At 44.1% G+C, this 6460-nt stretch overlaps 1 protein-coding gene across 5 annotated transcripts in view; it reads left to right on the top strand.

Moving 5' to 3' along the window:
* Positions 1 to 6460, top strand: part of Kdm4d (lysine demethylase 4D) — a 36133-nt gene that overhangs the window by 3813 nt on the left and 25860 nt on the right. Inside the window, exon 2 of one of the 5 annotated variants that reach the window (XR_004111426.1) lies at positions 2690 to 2740. The exons of 2 other annotated variants lie outside the window; for them this stretch is intronic. The gene's annotated coding sequence lies outside the window, so the exon portion shown is untranslated. 2 more of the 5 variants (XR_004111427.1, XR_004111429.1) reach the window with 2 other exon arrangements.

The raw sequence follows: 6460 nt of genomic DNA, 5'->3' as shown, positions 1-6460 counted from the left end.
AGGGAGGAGAGGGAGAGGGAGAGGGAGAGGGAGAGGGAGAGAGAGAGAGAGAGAATCTTCCTTCTTCCAGTGTCTTTATGTCCTTATGTAAGTCTCCAGCAGAAGGTGTGGCCCAGACTAAAGGTGTGTGCCACCACACCTTTAATCCCAGATGACCTTGAACTCAGAGATCTCCCTGTCTTAATCTTCTGGGATTCATAGCCACTATGCCTCAAGATCTCCATGCCAAAATCCAGGTCAAAAACTTGTGTCTCCCAGCCGACAGATTAGGATCATTGGTGAGCCTTCCAATTCTGGATTGTAGTTCATTCCAGATATAGTCAAGTTGACAACCAGGAATAGTCACTACAATCCACCCCTTGTCAACTTGACACAAATAATATCTCATGTCCACATGAAACAATAACAAGGTCATGAATATGCCTAACATGATATAACTATTCCTCGTACAATCGCAAAAGCATTTGTAAATTTACAGTGTCCCTTGGGAACATTCTTTCAGTATCTCAACTTAAATACCAATTGATGTTAAATTGGAAGAAAGACAAATGTGTTCTTAACAAAATACAGCAGAATCATTCATCATAGTTTATAATCCTCATTTCTGCAACTGATTACGTGGCCTTAGCTGGTATTTATAACTACCTTCCTCTACTACCCATTCTGTATTTCCTTCCCCCTCTGCAAGCACCTCAGCAGGTCTTGGCTCTTTTCCTGGAGGATTGACCAATACCTTCATTCCTGATGGGTCTGCGTCCTTTGTCATCCTGCTTGGATTAGGCTGTTGTAGTTTCCCATTGACTTGAATCACAGGACATGGTAGTACTAAGAGACGTCCTAAGGGATCTCCTGCACTCCAGACATATTCCTGCCTACCTCCATTGTGAAGAGGCAATCCAATTTCTCCATAGTAATCTGGATCTATCACCCCTCCTAACACTGGTATTTCTTTCTTAGCCTGTTGGTTTAAGGGCATTAGAAGCCCAAAATGACCAGGGGGAAGTCTTCCAGTTCAATGGAGTGTTTGTTGTGGCTCCTGGTAGGAGCACTCCCCCCTTTGGAACCAAAACTTCTGGGCCAGTAGAACCTAGAGTTGTGGGTATAGGAAGCAAAAACTTTCCTAGAGGGTCTCTAGAAGTGATAGATAGTGAGTGGAACTATTCCCTTTTCCACCCCTTGATTCCTCAACCCATGGATCCTGGCTATGGGAGAAACTGTACCATATATCAGATGCTGATTCAAAGCATATACTACCTTCTGAAGAACTCTGCCTCAGCCCTCCATGCTGTTGCCACCTACTTGGCGATGTAACTGTTTCTTCAAAAGGCCATTCCATCTTCCTATCAGACCAGCAGCTTCAGGATGATGGGGAACATTTGTAAGACCAGTGAATTCCATGATCTTGGGCCCCCTGTTGCACTTCTCTGGCTGTGAAATGAGTTCCTTGGTCAGAAGCAATCTGTGTGGAATACCATGATGATAGGTAAGGCATTCTGCAAGCCCACAGATGGTGGTTTTGGAAGAAGCATTACGTGCAGGAAAGGCAAATCCGTAACCAGAATAAGTATCTACTCCAGTGAGAACAAAACGTTGTCCTTTCCATGGAGGAAGTGGTCCATCCAATGTAGTCAACCTGCCAGGTTGCTGGCTGGTCACCTCAAGGAATGTGCCATATCTGGGGCTCAGTGTTGGTTTCTGCTGTTGGCAGATCTGGCATTCAGCAGATGTAGCCAGGTCAGCCTTGGTGAGTGGAAGTCCATGTTGTTGAGCCCAAGTATAGCCTCCATCTTAGCTGCCATGGCCACTTTGTCATTGAGCAATGACAGGGATGGCTGGGGAAAGAGGCTGACTGTCCACAGAACGGGTCATCCTATCCACTTGAGTATTGAACTCCTCCTCAGCTGAAGTCACCTTTTGGTGAGCATTTACATGGGACACAAATATCATCACATCCTTTGCCCATTTGGAGAGATCTATCTACATACTTCTTCCCCAGATGTCTTTCTCACCAATTTTCCAGTCGTGATCTTTCCAGGTCCCTGACCATCCAGCCAATCCACTGGCTACGGCCCATGAGTTAGTGAACAGTCGTACATCTGGGCATTTCTTCTTCCAAACAAAGTGTAAGTGCCCAGTTCTGCCCACTGTGAAGATTTTTCCTTCACCTGTATCTTTCAGGGTTGTCCTGGAAAGGGATTGTAATGTTGCAGCTGTCCACTTCTGGGTGGTGGCCTGCATAATGTGCAGAGCCATCTGTAAACCAGGTCCTAATCTTCTCTTCTCTTCTTTAGTCAGCTGATCATAAGGAACACCCCATGAGACTATAGGCACATGCTTGGCAGCAGATGCCATTGTAACAGGAGTAGAAAACATAGGCATTTGAGCAACTTCTTCATGTAATTTGCTTGTGCCCTCAGGACCTGCTGCCATGATCATGTATATACCACTTCCATTTGATAATAGACTGCTGCTGTGCACGTCCTACTTTATGACTTGGAAGGTCTGATAGCACCCAGCTCATAATGCAGTTCAGGTAGCATAGTAACTTGGTGTCCTACTGTCAAACATTCACTTTCCACTAAGACCCAATAGCGGGCCAAGAGCTGTTTTTCAAAGGGAGAATAGTCTGCAGATGATGGTAGAGCTTTGCTCCAAAATCCCAAAGGTCTCTTCTGTGATTCATCTACAGGGGTCTGCCAGAGGCTCCAAACAGCATCTCTATCTGCCACAGACACCTCAAGTACCATCGGGTCTGCTGGATCATATGGTCCAAGTGGTAGAGCAGCCTGCACAGCAGCCTGGACCTGTTGAAGAGGCTTCTCCTGTTCCAGGCCCCACACAAAGCTAGCAGCTTTCTGAGTCACTTGGTAAATGAGCCTGAGTAGCAAACCCAAGTAAGGAATGTGCTGTCTCCAGAATCCAAATAGACCCACTAAATGTTGTGCCTCTTTCTTGGTGGTGGAAGGGGCCGGGTGCAATAACTTATCTTTCACCTTAGAAGGAATATCTCTGCATGCCCCATACCACTGTACCCCTAAGAATTTTACTGAGGTAGATGGTCCTTGAATTTTGGTTGGATTTATTTCCCATTCTCTGATATGCATATGTGTTACCAATGAGTCTAGAGTGGTTGCTACTTCCTGCTCACTTGGTCCAATCAGCATGTCATCAATATAGTGCACCAATTTTGTGGAAGAGACAAACGATCAAGATTCCTTTTAACTAAGTTATGACACAGGGCAGGAGAGTTAATATATCCTTGAGGCAAAACTGTAAAGGCATACTGCTGTCCTTGTCAACTGAAAGCAAATTGCTTCTGGTGGTCCTTATGGACAGGTACTGAGAAGAAGGCATTTGCCAGATCAGTGGCTGCCTACCAGGTACCAGGAGATGTGTTAATTTGCTCAAGTAAATAAACTACATATGGTATAGCAGCTGCAATCAGAGTTACTACCTGTTTTAGTTTTCAGTAGTCAGCTGCCATTCTCCATGATCCACCTGTCTTCTGCACTGGCCAGATAGGAGAGTTAAAGGGAGATGTGGTGGAACCACCACCCCTGCATCTTTCAAGTCCTTGATAGTGGCAGTAATTTCTGCAGTTCTTCCAGGAATACGATACTGGTTTTGATTCACTATTTTCTTTGGCAGAGGCAACTCTAAAGGCTTCCATTTAGCCTTCCAACCATAATAGCCCTCACTCCACAAATCAGGGAACCAATGTGAGAATTCTGTCAATTTCTGAGTATATATATCCCAAGTATACATTCTGGAACTGGAGAAATGACCACAAGATGTGTTCGGGGACCTACTGGACCTACTGTGAGTCAGACATCAGTCAAAACTCCATTGATCACTTGTCCTCCATAAGCCTCTACTTTAACTGGAGGGCCACAATGTTTCTTGGGATCTCCTGAATCAATGTCAATTCAGAACAGTATCCAATAGACCCTGGAAAGTCTGATTATTTGCTTTCCCCCCAGTGTACAGTTACCCTTGTAAAAGGCTATAGGTCCCTCTGGGGAAGACCTGGAAAAAAGCTAACAACAAAACATTTAGGTGTCTTATCAAGGTCCTTCCTCAGGGGAACCTGGCCACGCCTTCATTCAAGGGGTTCTGAGTCTTCAAACTGGCTCAAGTCTGGAAATTGATTCACTGGCCGAGATTGCCTTTTGTCATGATCCAATGTAGTCTTTTTCATTTGTTTGAGAAATTTTCTGCTTATACAGATCAAATAGTAGGCTTCCTATCTGCTTCATGCCTGGAAAAACCATGATTGAATAGTCAGTACCAAAGGTCCAAATGAGTCATGCCATTATAAATTTCACCTCTCCTGTGCTGACCATTACTGGGTATGTCATTATAAACATTGTTTTGTCTACATTGCCCATTATAATAACTACAATCATCTTTTCTCTAGAGATTCAGTGTGGCCACCTGGCTCTTATTACAGTGGGGCCCAATGAAACACATTGAATTTAATTCATCTAATTGAGCAGCAGCATCTCCAACCCTAAGGTCTGGCACAAGGAAAAGGGCAAGAACAAAACTCTTCAAATGTGCTGGTGCCCCTCTCACCAGTTTGTGACTTACAGGACTGGTGAAGTGCATATACTCTGGAACATTGTGGAGGATTAGGTTTTACACAACGTATCCAGTCTAGCATTGCAATTTCCCTAAGCCTTAAAATCCTTCGTCAACACTAAGCCAAGGGATATCAGGCATCTCCAACTCCTTTTCAGTAGGCCATCTTTTGATAAACACTTCAGCCCACCATTCAAACAAACTTCTGACACCTTTTTTTTTTTTTTAACTGTGCGAGCTTCCATATTAAACCTAGAATCTCTGCTCAGAGGGCTCATGTCAATAAACTCAGCCTGATCTAGTTTTATGTTCCTTCCATCATTATCCCCTTAAAATCCATTCCCACACATATTCCCCAGACTTCTGCTTGAATGAATTAGCAAACTCATTAAGCTCCTTAGTAGTGTAGCACATTTCCTTATGGACTATATTTTCTACCTCCCCTCTAGGGGCCTGTTTTGCTTTGAGTCTGGTTATAGGTCTAGAAGAACTATTGGTGGGCCTTGAGAAACATCAGTATTGTCTTGTCTGGCATTTTCTTCAGCAAAAGTCACTGCTGGTTTATCAGACTCTGGGGGATTAACTTCCTCATGTGGGGAAGGCATTATTTCAAGGGGTAGGGCTGAGGGTACTACTTCCTCAGGTGGGGCAAACTGTTGAGAATCTGAAAATTCAAAATTTTCAGCTTCAACAGGGTCTTCCTACACATCTCAAGTTATAAGATCCCATTCTTTGCCAATTAATGCCCTTACTTTAACTGCTGACACCCTTTGAGGCTGAGACTTGAATTTTCACTGTAATTCACCCAGCCTTATAATTGAGGGCTTTAGTTTGATTTTCTGCAACTTGAGCTCTATGGCTGCTGGTACCAGCATAGTGAGGTATTCCTGTGACAACCTGATCATGTTTTGGGGAAGACTGTGGAAGGACTTTAGAACTTTGGGCTAGAAGATCCATTCGGTGTGAAGAGCTCTGTGGGATGTTGTGTAGGAGCTTGAAAGATAATGTTGAGAAGAGTGCAGACAATGGAGGCCTGGCTTGTGAAATTTCAGAGGGAAGATTATAAAGACTCTTATCATCGGGGCCATGTTTTGGTTGTGAAGAATCTGTGGTTTTGGTTAGCTGGGGCTGAAAAATCAGCTGTGATTAACAAGATCCCAGAACAACTAAAGTGAACATTTGTGTTACTAGGACTGTTGATGCTGGCTAGCTGGAGCTAAGAAATTAGTGGTGAAGAGACCAGCATCACTGAGGTGAAATCTTCTGGTAAGTGTTTTCTGAAAGCAAAGAGCTAAGGTTGTACCTTGTGCTGTGGCTAGACTTGGTAATGTGTAAGAGTCACCCAGGTGGTACTGGTTCTGAAGGCATGAAGGTGTCATGAAGAGCAGCTGAGGCCCAGTACAGTGAGAAGTCACGGAAGGCCATTGGTGAAAGTGCAGCCTCAGTTGCAATTGATGACCCAGGACTGAAGGGGTCATGCAAAGGAGTTGAGGCTTGGCACCATGAAGAGAGCCTGTGAGAGGCTATTGGTGAAGCCTAGTTACTATGGAAGGCAGTACCATGAGATGACCACCAAGAACAGCAGCAGCAGTGGAGTACAGGCATCTGGAGCCTAGAAGACAAGATGTTTGCTACAAAGGGCAGGGCTGGAGAAGTGACCCAAACCCTTGAAGGAGCCCAGAAGATCGTGAGTGGATTCCAGACATGGGACAGTGGAGTTTGACTTTGCTTTTGATTGTGACTGTGCCCTGATAATTTTCCCTCTTGGAGGAAGAAGGTATTTTAGTGGAGCCCACAGTTAAGAGACTTTGAATTTTAAAAGAAATTGGATATTTTAAAGGGATTGAATTTTTTTTTTTTTTTTTTTTTTTTTTTTTTT

This window comes from Mastomys coucha, unplaced genomic scaffold (assembly GCF_008632895.1).
Source record: "Mastomys coucha isolate ucsf_1 unplaced genomic scaffold, UCSF_Mcou_1 pScaffold23, whole genome shotgun sequence".
NCBI classification, from domain to species: Eukaryota; Metazoa; Chordata; class Mammalia; order Rodentia; family Muridae; genus Mastomys; species Mastomys coucha.
Note: the sequence above shows the minus strand (reverse complement) of the source record. Positions and strands in the feature narration are given on the sequence as shown.